We start from the raw sequence: 17,865 nt of genomic DNA, 5'->3' as shown, positions 1-17,865 counted from the left end.
TGCAGCACAGGAAGCAGGACTGTCCAAGTGCTTCAGGGCTGCGGTGTTTGTACCACACCAGGAGGTGTCATCTATCATCTGGGGGGCACTGGCCCTCCCGTGTCAGACAGCTGTGCGACAGCAGCGCTGGAGAAGCAGGCGCTCTGCCTCAGGGCAGCAGGGTCCATGCAGCAGCCCCACAGAGTCTGCAGCAGCGGAGCCCACGTCAGGCTAAAGTGTCACAGTCCAAAAAGCCTCAGGACGGCAGGGCAACAGCAGGACCTAAGGAGCTCGCGACCACATGCAGGCTCCAGGCAGCACCAGTGCAGCCACAGCGCCGCCTTGCAGCAGCGGGGAAGGCTAAGCAGCAGGATCGGGCGGTGTCTCAGAGCAGCTTCTGTGCAGAATGAGAGCAGACCCAGAGGCCAGCCGGCTCTCTGTGGCGCTGGAGCAGTCAGGGAAGCTGCGGAAGAGGCGGGGGAGAGACACAGTAGCCACCCAGCAATATCAGAACCTCTGGGTCTGAATTATGCAGAATCCCTTCCAACCACATCCGGGGTTTGTCCCCAGGGCATCTTGGAGCAGGAGTCAGCTGGGGGGGTCCGTTTCTCCAGAAGTCCAGGCGCTGCTGTAGCTGGGACCTTAGTGTCTCTGAATGGGTTGTCCCCTGGAAGGATTCCCACATTAGCAGTCCATCCTTGTTCCCTTCTAGCAATCGTTTCCAAGGCAGATGAGACCTGTGGCCTCGCTGTATTTATAGCTTGTTTGGCCAAACTGTCAAATGCAAAGGTTGCAACTGCCCCTTGTGGTTACCTGCAGGGTTGCAGAGATCTCGGTCGGGCTGTTGCCACAGAAGGGGACGGAGACGGCGGTGAAGGGTGTCACAGGCCAGACAGATCAAGACTGAGGGGCCTTGCAGTAACTCAGAAGATCCTGCCCATCACTACTAGAAATTAGATCTCCATGCAGGGCCCAAAGGTTGGCTGCAAGACCCGTGAGCAGAATAGAACCTCGCCCCTCGGTGCTGCTGGACACAGGGAAATTGTTGTACAGGAAGCCCTGAGCAGGAAAGACGCCAGTGAGAGGATCAGATTTACTGCACGGCCCAGCGTTCTTGGCATCAGAGAGGCCTCTGCTATCCTTGAGAGACTCAAACACGGGGAAACTGAGGGAATGGAGAAAGGGCAGCAGAGAAGAGGCCATGAAGAGAGAGAGTGAGAGTCAGAGTATAGAGACCAGAAGGCAAAGGGCTCAGGGACAGACGGATGAAGCTGGGAGCCGTGTAATTTCGAACAGCATATATATGCTCATGTTCATATCTATACATAGGTTGTGTGGGTACATGTGTGAACTCACATCTGGTATGTGCCATATGGATCTGGTGTGTGGGAACGAACAGATCCTGGTGGTACAGATCCATACAGGGCGTGTAAGCAGCTCCTAGGGAGAACACCCTTTAGCCCAGTCCCGCGGTCGGGACGCGGGACAAACAAGCAAATATCAGGACAGTCCCGATAAAATCGGGACGGCTGGTCACCCTACCTGGGCCCCGGTGCACAATGCATCCTCAGGGCTTAACCCCTTCCTGCCTGCGCTGTAGCCGGAGGCCAGCTGTGGCCAGCAGCCGCCTGGAGGTGTTAGCTGTCTTTCGACTCTGTGTGGGCAGAAAGGGACAAGCTGCTTCCAGCCACACTGGTGGGGGGGGAGGTAGGGGGAAGAGATGAGCTCTGCAAAGACACAGGCCAGGTCATCCTTCCCCCCGCCCATCCCCTGTGGCTGGAAGCAGCTCTCGTCCCTACCCTCCCGCACTGTGCCGAAAGGCTGCTGCTGGCCACACTCTGGTGTGACCCCTGGTAGAAAAGTGACCCTGCGAGCCCTTCCCTCCCCAAGTGCTGCCTCAGGAACACGTGGTGCCAGGTACCAGGAGAGCCGGGTCCGTCCCAGGGGGCCCAGCCAGGCATGGAGGGTGGAGAGCGCCGGGCAGGAAGGGTCGGGTCGGTCGGCGCACGTGTGTCACCTCTCTCTGTGTGAACCCTAAAGCCTTACAGATAAGAAGGTAAATAAAAAGAATCCAGCTGCGCAGGGGCTCAGTCAACTTGATGTTAATTTGAACATTTGTACTGCGCAGTTCTGACTGACTGCCGTCGAACTCACTTGAAGATGAGTAATTTTACCAGGAGTCCCGTATTCAGCCTAGGGAAATACGGTCACCCTGCAGCAGCCAGTCTCAGAGCCCTGGTCCACTGACTCGGTGTATTAGTCTAGGCTCAGGCTGAAGCCTGGGCTCTGGAACCTGGCCAGGAGCTGGGTCTCAGAGCCGGAGCTCCAGCCCCAGTGTCTACACGGGTTGTGTTTAGTCCCGTAGTGCAAGCCCCATGAGCCCGAGTCTGTCGCTCCAGGCTCTGAGACTCACTGGCGCTGGTTTGGTTTTGCTGTGTAGACGTACCCCGAGAGCTTAAGGCCAGAAGGGATGATGAGATGATCTAGTCTGACCTCCTGGGCAGCACAGGCCGTTCAACTTTGCGTTTGGCTAACGTGCCCCTTCCAGCCAGGCCAGAGGCTGAAGACATCAAGAGATGGAGAAGCCCCCCGCTCCCCTTGATGGTTTGTTCCAATGGTGAACCAACCTCACTGGTCCAAAATTGGGCCTTATTTCTAGTTTGAATGTGACTCTTGTTCTGCCCTTCTCCATTCGCTTCAGGAACCCTTGAAGACCTGGTTGTCCCTTGCCATGGAGGGGCCCATACCCTGGCATCCAGTCACCTTGCCATGTTCTTTCTGGTAACCTAAACAGCTCAGAGCTCCTTCAATCTCGCCTGTCCAGCATTTTCTCCAACCCGCCAACAATTTTTGTGATTCTTTTCTGCGCCCTACTTCAGCTTTTCAAAATCCTTCCTGAAGTGGGCCCCAGAAGCGGACCCTGTTTTCCAGGAAAGGGCTCACGGCCCAATCTAGCAAGAATCTTTCGGGTCCTGGAGCCTCAGACTCTGCTGGAGCCATTTGTTCTCTGCAGCTTCTCTTTGCCACGGCTTCCTCTTTTGTAAGGCCCAGAGGCCTTGCCTCAAACCCAGTTGGTCAGCCGGGAATCAATCACAGGGGCACTGAATCTCTGGCCCCTTTAAAGGGGACAGCCATCCCCTGACACCCCTGTCCTCGTCATCATTTACCCCTCCCCAAGTTTAGTGTCACCCGCAAATTGTATCGGCGGTGATTTCGTATTGACTTCAAGACCAAATGATGAAATGTTGACTAGCACTGGCCCTACTTACTAGTCACAATCCCGGCAGGGCCCCATTCGAAACGCCCTCATTCAAAGTTGATTCCTCATTTCAGTTACTTGTGGAGATCTGTCAGTTAGCCAGTTCTGAACCCATTCAGGGGGTGCTCTCGTGATACTGTGCACTGCTAATTTTAACAGCGGAATGTCATGAGGTACTAAGGCAAACACCCACGTAGCTACGCCGTCACCTCTATCCACCTAACTTGAATCTCATCAAGTCACGGGACTGGCCCGTCACTTGTACTGAGAGATTAGGGGCCTGAGCCAACCCCTCTGGGCTCCAACACCCCACCTCCAAACTGTTCAGACCCAGCTCTGGATGCTGGGGATCAAGCCCTTTTATTCTTACACAACGTCCTTCCCCCTGGTATCAGGGCACACACTTTGCCACAGGATGTCCCCTTCATTCCACGCATTGCTCACTTCTATGGGGCAGATACGCGGCTCTTTTTTTAAAGAGCCACCCTTAAGGTTCAGCGGTTTGGCCAGGACCCAAGACTTGGCCACTCAGTGCTGGGCATTCAGCTCCCAGAGGAGCCCAAATCAACCTCAAGATCACAGCATCCTCCTTTGGGGTTGGGTCTGGTGCCTCAGGAAGCCAGAAATAGAAAGCCTGGTCTTTCCACTCACCGGGGAAAGATTTCGCATTAATTGGATTCTATAAATAGCTCCCCGAGGCACTCAAAAAAAACCCCATGAAATATTTAGACTCCAATTCTGACAAACACAAGTCATCACGCCGTACGCACCCCTACTGACAATTTCCTCCCTCTCATTACATCACCCTACCATCACGTAGCATCTTGCATCCCGAAGGCTCTCGTAGCGTGTTTGGAGGAATCACTTTTATCCACCAGGGAAAGCAGCCACTTCTGAGATGGAACAGGGTGCTCTTTAACAGCACGCAGCACCAGCACACGGCGGTCCAGGACAACTTAAGTAAGAAGCGGGTGCCTCTGTTTTTAAATGCGAGTGAACTTAGCGCTGATGAAAACAAGGGGCTAATAGCGTTGGCTGGTGCCAAACACAAATCAGGCAGGAATTGTGTAAGCTTTTGCCCCTCAATCCTGACCTGCAACCCCTCAGCTGCTCCAGTCCTTGGCCTCTGCCAAGCAAAGGCTGGGTCCAGTTCTGTGACTAGCCCGGTTCCCCTGGAGGCGTGTCTGTGACAGGTTAGATCACAGAACCCCCCTTTGGGAGCTGCCACCTGATGTGCCAAGACTACCTCTGCTCCTGCTTTGCCTGCCAAGCTCGGGACTCCAGCACCCTGTCTTGCTGAGCCAGACACGCCCGTCTGCTCCAACACAGACCCAGGGTCTGAACCACGTGCCCCAAACCTGCAGACTTAACTGAAAGCAGCTTACAGAAGTGTTCTTGTCTTTAACACTCAGATGCCTAACTCCCAATGGGGTCTAAACCCCAAATAAATCCATTTTACCCTGTATAAAGCTTATACGGGGTAAACGCATAAATTGTTCACCCTCTAGAACACTGATGGAGAGATCTGCACAGCTGTTTGCCCCCTGCCCCAGGTATTAATACATACTCTGGGTTAATTGATAAGTAAAAAGTGATTTTATTAAATACAGAAAGTCGGATTTAAGTGGTTCCAAGTAGTAACAGACAGAACAAAGTGAATTACCAAGCAAAATAAAGTAAACACGCAAATCCAAGCCTAATCCAGTAATACAATTGAGTACAGATAAAAGCTCACCCTCAGAGATGTTTCGATAAGTTTCTTTCACAGACTGGACGCCTTCCTAGTCCGGGCACAATCCTTTCCCCTGGTACAGCTCAGGTGGTGGTAGGGGATTTCTCATGATGGCTGCCTCACTGTGTTCTGTTCCACCCATTTATATCTCTTTTACATAAGGTGGGAATCCTTTGTCCTTCTCTGGGTTCCCACCCCCTCCTTCTCAATGGAAAGACACCAAGTTAAAGATGGATTCCAGTTCAGGTGACATGATCACATGTCAGCACAAGACTTCATTACCCACTTGCCAGCACACGCGTATACAGAAAGACTTACAGGTAAAACAGAGCCATCTGCAGTCAATTGTCCTAGTTAATGGGAGTCATCAAGATTCCAAACCACGATTAATGGCCCACACTTTGCATAATTACAATAGGCCCTCAGAGTTATAGTTCATAGTTTCAGATACAAGAGTGGTACATTTATACAAACAGGATGACCACACTCAGTAGATTATAAGCTTTGTAATGATACCTTATAAGAGATCTTTTGCATGAAGCATATTCCAGGTATATTAGCATATTTTCATAAAATCATGTAGAGTGCAATGTCACCGCATCCTTGAGGCTAAACACCTGTCCTGGGGGTTGGGGGGGTCAGGGAAACCCCATCTCTTGGCATAGGCTCGGCAAGGTGCAGCGTAACCTAACCTGATTCCAAGGATTCCAGGCCTCCTCGCAATGCTTCCTCTGAGCCGCTCTTTAGATCTCGTTTGTGCAGTACCTTGGCCCCAGGGAAATGTGCTGTTTCAGCAGCTTCACGGCCGCCTGGGCCTCCCCCGACCAGGGCGCTTGGAGGGGAGATGGGGAGGCTCCAGCCTGCCTTTCAGAAAGGATTGGGAGGACCTTGTCCGGCAGCTGAGCGAGAGGATCTCCGCTCAGCCCTGTCCCATCTCAGCCAAGGGATGGGCTGGGGGTGAGGGACTGGAGCACTTTCCTATGTGCAGGTTGGCAACATGACTATTCCCACATCACACACAACGTGTCGTCTCAGGCTACTGGACCAATGAGCATTACTCCTGCATCACTGCCTGCACCAGCTGCTGCTTCGTTCTCTGGCTCTGTTGGTACCTCCACCTTCCCCTCAGGCCTGCAGCCCCTCCCTCGACCCCCTTCCTTTCCTCTCGCCCTCTGTTACAAGCCCCTCGGCCCTCTCCCTTCTTCCCTGCTTCCTCTGGCCCTTTGCAGCCCCATCTCTCTCAGCCGGTTACTCCTCTGCAGCTTCTGTGTGATGCAGCTCGGGATGGTTATTGTCACAGAAGGCAGAGAGAGCATCGCCCTCATGGGAAATTACCTGGGACCGTCCCAGGTGAGGTGGGGTAGCGAATCAATAAAGAACGAATGCCCAGATGGAGGAACCCATTCCCTGCTAGGCAGCGGCGCTTTGGCACCAGCACCCACATACCTCCCCTGCACACAAACACCCGAGCACACACCATGCCGTGCAGACGCAAACACACACACAACCATGCATGCACCTCTAAGCACACACAATGCTGCCACACTCTCACAACACCATGCATACACACATACACACACACACCGCTGCAACCAGGCGCCCTCCCAAGTCCACAACCAATGCATGCACACGCCAGCACGCAACCTCATCCCTCCACAGCACAGATTTCAGTGTATTCTCAAACATCTACAACCACTGCATTGCTATTTGGCACCTCAATCAGAAACCCCTCCGGCATGGCCACGCACGCTCAGGCATGCGTACAAGACACTCTTTCCAAACACAACAAACTCATGCTCCTCCGCTCCAGCGCACAGAGCCTCCTGGACCCCTCTAGCCTCCCACCTGCCTGTCCCTCCAGGCTGGTTTTTTGACTGACTGTTTTGAGGGAATGCAGCTGTCAGGAGCAAAATGGGTTCCTGAGAAGAAAATCAGCAGAGAACGTGGGGCAGAGAGAGAGACAGCTGATGAAACAATGAGAATCTTGACTTCCCTGTGATCCAGAACACAGCGCAGCCAGGGAGTCAAGACAGGCAGCTTCCCTTAGTGGGCCAAACTCCAGGAGGGGGGAGGGTGCTATCCTCGGATAAAGTACAAGGGAGAAAATTGATACAGGGAAGAAAACTCCAAATCACTTCGGTGCATTAAAATGGAGGACACCTATGGGCCAGATTCTCCACGGGTGTAGCTCGGCACAGCTCCATTGAGGTTGATTTCCAGCAGCTGAGGAGCCCTGTTCCTCTCACATATGTAATCTACAGGGTCAGGTGGCTTACAGAGAACCTATATTTGTGTGTAGTACTAATTTGCGGAGGCTTCTTTATTAGAACATTGATTATTTTTTTTAACTTCATGCCCTGGAAGTTTATTCCTTTTCATTGGCCTGTCCCCTGGAGCAGGGTTTCCTTTTAAATGGTCTCGCCGGATTCCCATCTGGTCCAGGCAATTTATTCCTTGAACAGGTCCTTTTTCCTCTTCCGAGTATTTGTTCAAGGGAGCACCCCTGCACCTCTGTCCCAGCACAAAAGGCAAGGGGTGAGGCTTGTGTAGCTATCCCAGGATGACACCCGGGGTTAGCCGGGAGTGCTGATACCCCAGCATGGGGTCGTTCACTGGTAAATGCCCTGCCAGGATCTGACCTGATTTCCTTGGAGCCGGATTCCTGATAGGCTGCATACATTGCACACAAACGCGGCTTTGACACGGCTTCGCTCAGTGCAGTTATGACCATATATGGGAGAGACGAGCTGTTCTCAGCTGCAACATCAGAGGTGGGGGTGGTCCCTGGTGGACACTTTTCTGTGTCACTGTGCAGCTTTGCTATGCACAATCAGCTAGTTCACAAGCAAGAGGCAATCTTCTCCTCCTCCGTGTGTCCTCCCGAGGCCCAGGGTTAGGACCCTGCCTTACCTGGGTCAATCCCACCAAAGAGCCACTTTGCGTGAGCTGGGGCGTTACCACAACACAATTAGCCATGATGGGGGACTCTGCAAGAACAGGTGTGTAAGCTGATTATTTGGCCTTCCTCCTGCTCTGGAGGGTGCCGAGCCTTTGGGGCAGATGGAGACAGTGCCAGGGAAGTCATTTGGGAAGGGTCACTCCCCGCACAATGGACTTCAGATCGCTGCCTTGGCAAACAGCAGTGGATTCTACCTGCTGCTGCATCAAATAGCCCGAGGTATTTCATTAGCACATGTGCACGGACAGACACGGGAACAAGAAGGCATCGAGCACGGTACAGCCAGAAAAACTGCAACCGGGTTAATCAGATACAGCAAGGATGAGACAAGTGGAGCCAGCCAACCCTTGAGCCACTCCAGACAACATTAATGGACCAAACGTGACTGTTCTGTTCCCACCAGGTCCCCCCCAAGCCCAGTGACACGGACCAGACCCAGGACTGTGTCTGATTTGAGCAGGTGTCACGACGAGCCAGTCAGTCTCAAAGGAAGCTAAAGAGGTTAAGATTGGAAGCAAGTTGTTCAGTGTAGAGATGATGGGCCAAATTCACTGCGGCCGCAATAAGGATTTATTATTTATATTCCAGGACCATGTAGGGGTCGCAACCGAGATCAGGGCCCTCCTGTACAAGGAGTCGCACAGACACATGGTGAGAGACAGTCCCTGCCCCCGAAAACTTACAAATCTTAATAGACAAGACCAGGGCTGCCCAGAGGGGGGGCAAGTGGGGCAATTTGCCCCAGGCCCCGGGCCCCACAGGGACCCCCACGAGAATACAGTGTTCTATAGCACTGCAACTGGTTTTTAATGGAAGGGGCCCCCAAAATTGCTTTGCCCCAGGCCCCCTGAATCCTCTGGGCGGCCCTGGACAAGACAAAGGGTCACAGAGAGGAGAAATGACTAGCCCACGAGCAGGCTCGTGGCAAAACCAGGCCCAGGACCCAGGTCGCACGAATCGTAAAGCAGTGCCCTACCCATTGGATCACTCGGCGGGTAGGCTCAGTCTCCCTGATGTAGGGTGCCCAGACAGCAAGTGTGAAAAATCAGGACAGGGGGTGGGGGGTAATAAGAGCCTATATACGAAAAAGACCCAAAAATCGGGACTGTCCCTATAAAATCGGGACATCTGGTCACCCTACCCTGATGTGAACTGGAGATGGAGGTTTGGAGCTAAGCAAGATACTGAGAGTCAGGGAAGGTTGGGGCATTAAACACTACACACGTTTACAACCGTCCACTGGCCTCCACTCAAGCTCAAGCCCTGCATGCTCGGGCCTGAACTCTCCGCTGAGTCCTGGACCCAGCCGCTCTAACAAAGACGGGGATGATGGCAGCGAGTATTGCGGGTGACTCCTTGGGCCCCGCTTGGTCTGTGGGATGTGCTGGGACCCCTGGGCCAGGGCCGCCCAGAGGATTCAGGGGGCCTGGGGCAAAGCGGGGGAGCTGCGGCGCTTGTACTCACCTGGTGGCGGTCCGGGTCTTCGGCGGCATTTTGGCAGCGGGGGGCCCTTCAGTCGCTCCACATCTTCGACAGCACTGAAGGGCCCCCCACTGCCAAAATGCCACCAAAGACCCAGAGCGACTGAAGGGCCCCCCGCCGCCGAAATGCCACCGAAGACCCGGAGTGACTGAAGGCCCCCCTGCCGCTGCCAAAATGTCACCAAAGATCTGGACTGCTGCCAGGCCAGGCCTCGCGGGGCCCCGGCCAAATTGCCCCCTCCCCGCCCGGGTGGCCCTGCCCCGGCAGAGAATGAACAAACCTTGTTCTAGTTCAGAAATCAATAGCGCAGAGACCTCAAAGGGTACGTCTACACTGCAAAACAAACCCAACACAAACCTGTGGCAACGAGTCTCAGGGCTGGTCTACACTGGGGGGAAGTGCGTGTGGGGGGGAATTGATCTAAGATGCGCAACTTCAGCTACGCTATTCACGTATCTTAGTCGAAGTATCTTAGTTCGACTTACCTGGCCGTCCTCACGGCGGCGAGTCGACTGCCGCGGCTCCCCCGTCGATGCTGCTTACTCCTCCTGCCGAGGTGGAGTACAGGCGTCGATTCGCGGCTCGATTGATTCCTACCAGCCGATCCGGCGGGTAGTATAGACGTACCCTCAGAGCCCAGGTCAGGTCACTCAGGCTCGCACTATGGGGCTAAAAATAGCTGTGTAGACGTTCCCACTCAGACTCCGAAACCTGGCAGGGAGGCAGAGCTCAAGCTCTGGCCCAAGCGGGAACATCTACATGGCTATTTTCAGCCTCCCTGCAAGCCCGAGTCAGTCGATCCAGGCTCTGAGACTCACTGCTGGGGGTTGCTGGGGGTCTCTTTTGCAGGGTAGATGTACCCAGAGACCTTCCAGTGGTTTTCGTGCACATGTTCAAAGGAAATACCTAGGACTATTGGACGCAGCACGAATGTAGGATCTGCTGCTGCCTGCTAAGGAAGAGACCTGAATTCTACTGTCCACGGAGTAACCCTTCCCTAATGACTCTTCCCTGGCAGCCCTTTCCCCTGTAGAACGGCCCCGAAGGGTCAGGACTCTCCAGAGAGGATGAGAGTCGTGTAATGAACCTTCAAGCCTGGTCTCGCAGAGTTCCCTTTCATGAACGATCATGTTCTGAGAATAACCCATCCTCCCTCCCCTACCCTAGGAGACGTTGCCACTTCCTAGTCTTAAGTCCACCATCGGCACCCTTATGGGAAAAAACCCTACTGGGAAATCAAGGCAACCTGTCCCTGGACGTCACAGCTGAAGGGGTTGGATCTCTGTCAGTAATAAGGTGAGTGTTTAACTTCAAACTCTTCAATAAGAAGAGGTCATTCTGTTGGGCCAAAACGCAATGAGAGGAAGACCAAAGCCATAGCCTTGGCAAGACTGGCCCAAACTCTGACCTACAGCTTTGGACAATGGTCCAAGTTTGACGGCCTGTTCTAATGGTTTGTCCATTTCGCCTGCTATTCCATGAGCCATTCATTTCCCCATGTAAAAGCCTGACCCCTGAGTAGCCTGCATGTCCTCACATCAGGGGTTGGCCAGGTCAGAGTTCAGGAATTAATATGGCTTTGCTTTCCCTGTTCCCAGATGCTCTCCAGTGTGGTTTTTATGGTAACTATCACGACGCTGGTGGGAAGGCTGAGTGTTTGTCTTCTTCACGAGGATAGGAACTTGGTCCTGAGGCCAGGCCTGAGAGCACATCTTCACACGTACTCTGAGGGGCAGGCCACCCTGGGAAAGGAGGAGAGGGAAAGGAAAAAGGGAGAAAGCATATTACAGAGAGGAGGAAGAGGAGGCCTGGAGGACCAAAGCAGATGGGTGAACCTTAATCAGTTCAGAGTTCAGTTCACCACCCAGGAGTCTGGATGATCACTGAGCCTAAATCCAGTATCTGAACCAACTAGCTGGGCTGGAAACCTCATGAGAAAAAGGTGAGTTTTCAGCATTTCTTCTCCCAGTCGCAGAGGCTCTGGTGTCCAAATACCCTGAGAACGTGAGTTCCTGGTAGGTTCTAGAAATGGGGCAGGTCTTTTTTCCATTGCAGCCCAGGGCTTCTCCTGAAACAGTTTCTGAATCTTCCCATAATGTCAGACGTCACTTAGGGCAGGAACAAGGCTCCACCGTCCCTGCCTAGCCTGGGCCACTCTTTGTGTCCTCTAGGTTAAGTTCCATAAGCCTGCCCTCGCCGAGTACCGCTCAGGGGAGGGACTGTTTTGGTCAGCCCCTTGTGGATGTTGCTGCGGCTGCCCAGGGCACGCCTGCCATAGCAGACACTCCGGCTTCGTTCCTAACACTTCTTTTCTGAACCAGTTTGCTGATCAGTGCAACGCATGACAGATGGAAAAGCTTCAGAGAGAGATTTTACAGCACTGAATCGCTGCTGGAGCTTCCTTGCTCTCCTGGGCTCCAGCTGAACACCGCACAATCACTGATGGATTTTATCACCGCAACACCCCTGTGAGCCAGGGAAGTTCTGTCCCCACTTTACATGGGGGACTGTAAGCACAGAGAGATCGGTTCAGCCAGAGAGTCTACAGCTGAGCAGAAAACTGAACCCCCGTCTCCCGTCGCCCAGTCTAGCCACAGCACCACTGCAAACACAAGCATGGGAGGCTTCACCATCCCCGTTGTCTCTGTCCCTTCCATCGGCGTTTATTCTTCTCCCCAATACAGGGCTGCTGAGCAGAGCAGGTGTGTGGGTGGGGGGAAGATTTTGCGCAAAAGAAATAAATAACCCCCACCATTTTGTTCATTCTATTAACAGTCACAACAAATCTGTGGGGCAGGGCAGGGGAGGCTGGGACCCGTTTGACTTTCTGACATCACAACCAGCTCAGCGCCCCCACTGAGCATGTGTTTGTCTCCACAGCCTGGGCCCCAGCGGGTGAGAAACGTTCGTGGGGTGGCAGGGAATGCAGCCCTTTGCCATGGGCTCACGGCTAACCCTGTCCTAGGAAACGTTCCCAGCCAACAAACAGCTCAGGTTGGGCTCCGCGACGGCTGAACTCCCCGTCCCTGAACCGTGGCATGTGGAAGCCAATCCCTTATTGTTCAGACTCTCTCCACCGTATTCTCAGTAGCCTTAAGGAGACATCCCTAGTAATGGACACAGCCCTGCTGCTCGCTCCAGAACAGCTCGTGTCATTTTACAAAACCCGTCGGCGACCTAACCAGTCTATAACGTAACCCGCTGGTAAAAGAACGGGGACTCCTTCCAGCATGAGCCAAGCGCAGGAAGAAATATTAAATCATAATTCCATTAACCACCTTCCCATGTCCACCGGCCTGATGCTGCTCCCTGGCACAGCAGAGGCAAAACTCCCCTGAGGTCAACGGGAGCTGGAACAGGCCGCATGGCTTTATAGCAGAGGAAAGCCCATCTACACTTATTCCTCAAAAACAGCGAGGAGTCCGGTGGCACCTTAAAGACTAACAGATTTATTTAGGCATAAGCTTTTGTGGGTAAAAAACCCACTTCTTCAGATGCATGGAGAGCATGGAGTGCATCTGAAGAAGTGGGTTTTTTACCCACGAAAGCTTATGCCCAAATAAATCTGTTAGTCTTTAAGGTGCCACCGGACTTCTCAGTGTTTTTGTGGATACAGACTAACACGGCTACCCCTCCTAATCTTATTCTTCTACTCTGTCCAGCACCTGAACCTCCACCTACCTGTTCATATGAACTGTATGGCTGCGTAGATTCCCCCAGCTACACACTTATTACAGCACGTTGTATAGTCATCTCCCAGTACACTTGTTCTTATCTGTACAGCCACACAGCTCCCCAGCTACACCCATTTTAATACTATAGAGTCATCTGCACCCCCAACAGCACCTGGTCTTATATTCTGGAAAGCCACATCAATCCTCCGGCTTCACCCTTCTTGCAGTCTATTCTGCGTAGCCACAACCACTCCTCCTTATACTGTGCATCACGAACGACAACTCTCCATATAGTCTGTGCAGCAAAATATAGCGCTAGGATAGCCTCATATTCTGTGTAGCCAAATACCGTGAGCTGTATAGTCACAGAGCCCCCAGCAACCCCTTTTCTTTCTATGCTGTATAGCAACGCAAAACACCCATGCTCCTAACCACACCGACCCCTAATAACAACCCTTTCTAGGCTCTGGGAAGCTGCACCCCCCCTGCTCTCCAGAGCTGAGATCCTCCTGAAGCAATGCCCTGGGAGGAGCAGTCCCTCTTCTTTGTCCTTATGGGACTCTCCCACTCCCCACACAGTGAAACCTAGTTATGAAGAGCAACAATCTGTTTTGTGTCTCCCACCATCTCAATGGCTGGAGCAGTGATGAATGAGGGGCTTGTCCAGCATGAGGTGGTTGGCTGTCTCCATGGAAATCCAAGGAGATTTGAGCCCCCACTGGTGGGTGAATCTGTGAGGGACACACCGGCCAGCCAGTCTCTGTCTGCTCCTCCTGTGTGATTGGAAGAGGCTGGGTACAGAGCGCTGATACGTTTCCCCAATGCCATGTGAGCACAATGTGGGGTGCACGAGGCCCTGGCCTCGGGCACTTCTGTCCCTCACCCCAGCTCTCCCGCCCAGCAGATGAACCTACCCAGCATGGCCACTCTCTCATGCTCCCTGCTTAGGGAGATCCTGGGTGGAAAAACCTTATTTTTTCTTTACCTAAAGTCAACTTGCCGGAAACCTGTTGGCCCAGCTCTTGCTCAGGAGCTGCCATCTTGGATTCAGTTGGCTGCCCTGTCCCCTGATGTGAACCCCTCAGGGCGAAGGACCCGGAGAGTATTTCCTGCCTCCTTTTGCCGTCAGGGCTGGCGCGCTGCACACATCGCTGGCTGGGTTCAGAGGCAGAGCGTGGAATGATGCCGGCTTGTCAAAGTTGATCAGAATCACCTGGGCCACATTCCTAAGTGGAGGAATCTGGTGCAGGGGCTTGGTGCAGCCGAATCAGGCCTGAGAGCAAACAGGATGTGACCCCTTCCCCACTCACCCCAGCTTCCCTGCCATATGACAGTCCTGGCATAAGAGGGCATCATGAGCCCATCCGGAAAACATGCCATATTTCTGGGGCCCTCACTGTCCTTAGTTCTTAGGTTTGCAGAATGGCAGTGACAAGCTGAACAGCTGTGAAAACTTCCAACCCTGAGACTGCATTAGTTCCATGGTTTCACAGCACAACATCTGGAAACCTACAGAGCCGAGAAATGACTGCGTTCCAGCCCTGTGTTACAGCCCAGCGCCTAGGAACTGCGAGGGCCGCGGTGCTGACAGAGGGCTGGGTTGCCTCCCTTAAAACAGCTGGGCCTACAAGATCCTCCTCTGTCATACAACTGCATCACATCGGCTACCTCATTGCGAGACACCCAAGAACTGACAGCAACCGAGCACGTCGAAGAGAAAGCCAAAGGAGAGAAGTGGGGGGAGATGGATTGGAACTAGCTGTTGTAGACAGAGAGGGCTGGAAATGGCACGAGGGCAAAGCTTTGGAGGACGAGTAGCAAGAGACAGGCGGGTGGCGAGGAGAATGCTGCGGAGGCGGAAGGAGGTGAGTTTGTGGCTTACGAGCCGGGCTCTGGGCTGGGAGTCAGGACTCTTGTCAGATTGCTAGGAGAGGAAGAGTTTTCACAGAGATGTAGGAAGCGTGGGGGAGATGTTAGGACCTGGTGGCAAGGGGAAAGGAAGGGAGGTTCCTTCAAACCCAACTCTGAGGCCTCTGCCAGGGTGGGCAGGTCCATAGTTGCAGGGGTGAAATCAGGCCAAAAGGAACCCCCCAGCTTCATCCATGAAGCAAGGCCACCCCCGTCATTCCTGCTAATGTCTTATCTAATCCTCTCCAGAATCCCTGCCGGGACGGCACCTCAACCACCGCCCTTATGAGTCAGTGCAAGCGCCCGGCAGATCTCATCCTTTGAACGTTTCCATTGTCTCCTGTCCTCCCATCTTCTGAAGGGAGGCTCCCTTCCGCCACTGTCCAGCTTCTCAGCCCTTTTCCTGGGCCCACCCTGCCCGATGGAGAGGGGCCTTTCTCTCCTTCCCCCATTGCTCCGTGCCAACCGTCCCTTGTGATCATTTCACAGCCAGCCACTCTTAGCCCAGCACCACACGAGCTGCAAAACCCGTCACCTGCCAGACCTAGAACAGATGCAGCAGCCAGGGCAGGCTGGCTAAGAGCACGGGGGCTGGAACAACTGGTGCTGAGGTGGGGGTGCTGAGAGCCATTGAACCAAACTGTGAACCCTGGATATGATGGGAACCACTTCAAGCGGGGCTGGGGTGGCAGCACCCACAGCACCTGCACCTCTGGCTAAGAGGGAGCCCTGGGGACAAGCGGTAAATATCCTGCTTGCCACATGGGCTTGCTGATATTCTAGTGGTGAGTGGGATTATCGTGGTGTATGTCAGAGTAGAGCCCAGTGGATGAGAACCCCATTGCACTAGGCACAGAGTGAGAGGCAACCTCTGCCCTGGCGCCCTTGCAATGGAACTAAGCAGGATTGGCCCCCGGTGAGAGGGGAAACAGAGGCACAGAACTGCCATGCCACCCCTGGATCAGGGGCAGAGCGGAGAGGAGAATGCCTGGCTCCCAGGCTAGTGCTCCAGCCACTGGATCCGTTGCCAGACGAATGGACGGCCGGAGCGTGTAAAGAAAGAGCTGCCCCCCTACATGAGTAGGGCAGACAGAGCTGGGCGCTAGCTTGGCAGACCCCGAGCAGGGGCAGGAGAGCATTTAGAAACGGGTCTCCCGGCTCCTAATGCCCTGCTGCTCCCCCACCCGAGATCTGCCCACGCCGGGTTCCCCAGGGCGCAGCGGGACCCGAGGCACGGGCAGTCCGGCGAGCAGAGGGTTAAACGGCCCTGGCTTCCCTGCACTTTAGACGTCACTGCTGTCTTAGGAGGGGAGGGGGGGAGCAGTGGTCTATGGTGGTCTTTGTGATGCATTTTCTACTGATAGCAGCAGCTGCTGCACTGAGCCTGCTTTCATCCGCCAGCCACACACCCAGGGGCGCCTCGCTCCTCCTGGGCTCTGCAGAAGGCTGGGATCCAGCCTCCATCCTCGCGGCTGCCTTTCCCTGAGAGCCGGGCCGGCCAGCGGTGAGTGCCAGGGAAGGAGACAAGGGGTGGGGTGCGGGGGGGCGGCAAGGCTGGGTGGGTGCAGAGCCCTGGAGCATCTGGCATTTGCAGAGCCCGAAGGCAGCTGCCCGCTGGGGGCTCCCCGGGTCTGTCGGGGGGGGGGGAGAGTCCCTGGTTCAGCAATCCGCCTCCTGCCTCCACTGCGCCCCTCAACTCCCTTTGCATGGGGGGGGTCTCTCTGCCCCCACGGCTACCAACGCCAGGCTCGCCGCCTCCCAGCCCGCCCTGGCTGCGGAGTGCCCGCGGCTCTGCCCCTGTGCTGGGTGGGAGCTGAAGGTGACTCCATGCCAGGCACGGACGGCGCGCGGAGGGGATGGGGAGGGAGTCCGTGCTCTTGGCAGGCAGGCTGGGTCCTCCTCCCACCCTGCACCCAACGGGCCCCTCCAAGGAGGAGGAGGGGGTCTCGTTCTGTAAGCTGGGGGTCGGTGCATCCCCCGCTGCTGACAGCTGGGTGCTGCACCTCCCGCCTCAGCTCCCCTGCGGTAAATTCTCCTGCAGTAGCAGGCGATGAGAGAGGCGAGCGCGCTGCCCGGCTTGGCACTGAGGTGCAGGCTGAGCGCCCTGGCTTGGGAGCCGGCTTTTTCTCTTCCTCTCTGGCTGTGCCAGGGTCCGAGCCGCTCCTCTGGGGTCCACGGAGACCTTTGCCACAAGTTCCCAGAAGGGCCGGGAAGGAGGCTGCATGGAGGTACCAGCAGCCTGGCTGGTAGGAGAGTGGCCCTTCGCCTGCTCTGGCCAAGGGAGGGCAAGACCCACCAGGGTGCTGCTGTCATGCCTGGGGACATGGGAATGGCGTGCCATCGTGCCCATCCCTGTTACCTTACCTCCTGCTTCTGGCAGCTCCCAGGACCCAGAGATGCCCCCCCCCCCGCCTTTCCCAGTAGAGCCCAGCATCCATCTCCCAAAGTGGTGGGAGATAGTTGGCCTGTAGCTGCCTTCTCTTGATCAAAGGGGCTTCTTGTTGGTGAGGGTGACTTCCAGCTGTTGTTGTGATGCCTTCTTCTGGGCCAGTGCCTGGGTCCTGGCTGGCCTGGAGAATTGGACAATGGAGGCAGCTTCTGGGAGGGGTGAGAGAATTTCAGGTAATGCAGTGAAATTCATTCCCAGGTTGCCTTCCAGGGAGTGTTTATTAAACTCCTACAAACAAGATCTGGGAAGGAGGAGGCCTGCCTGGGGTTAATCTAGCTCTGCCCTTGCTGGGATCTGGGTGGGGGGACATTGGGCATGAGGAGAGGATCAGGCCACTCAGAGCTTCCACCTCTCCAGTGGGTTTGCGGCTTGTAGATTCTCGTCTCTGTGCTGTGTCTGATGGGAATGCACCAGCATTCTGGT

General features: G+C 54.7%; 1 protein-coding gene across 1 annotated transcript in view; it reads left to right on the top strand.

Annotated features, from left to right (window-relative positions):
• Positions 1-16,351: 16,351 nt before the first annotated feature.
• Positions 16,352-17,865, top strand: part of LOC123355488 (CYFIP-related Rac1 interactor A-like) — a 36,119-nt gene continuing 34,605 nt past the window's right edge. Inside the window, exon 1 of the mRNA XM_044998023.1 lies at positions 16,352-16,497. The gene's annotated coding sequence lies outside the window, so the exon portion shown is untranslated. The remainder of the gene's footprint in view (positions 16,498-17,865) is intronic.

This window comes from Mauremys mutica, chromosome 23 (genome assembly GCF_020497125.1).
Source record: "Mauremys mutica isolate MM-2020 ecotype Southern chromosome 23, ASM2049712v1, whole genome shotgun sequence".
In the NCBI taxonomy this organism is placed as follows: domain Eukaryota; kingdom Metazoa; phylum Chordata; order Testudines; family Geoemydidae; genus Mauremys; species Mauremys mutica.
The sequence above is the reverse complement of the archived record's forward strand: the minus strand, read 5'-3'. Positions and strand labels throughout refer to the sequence as shown.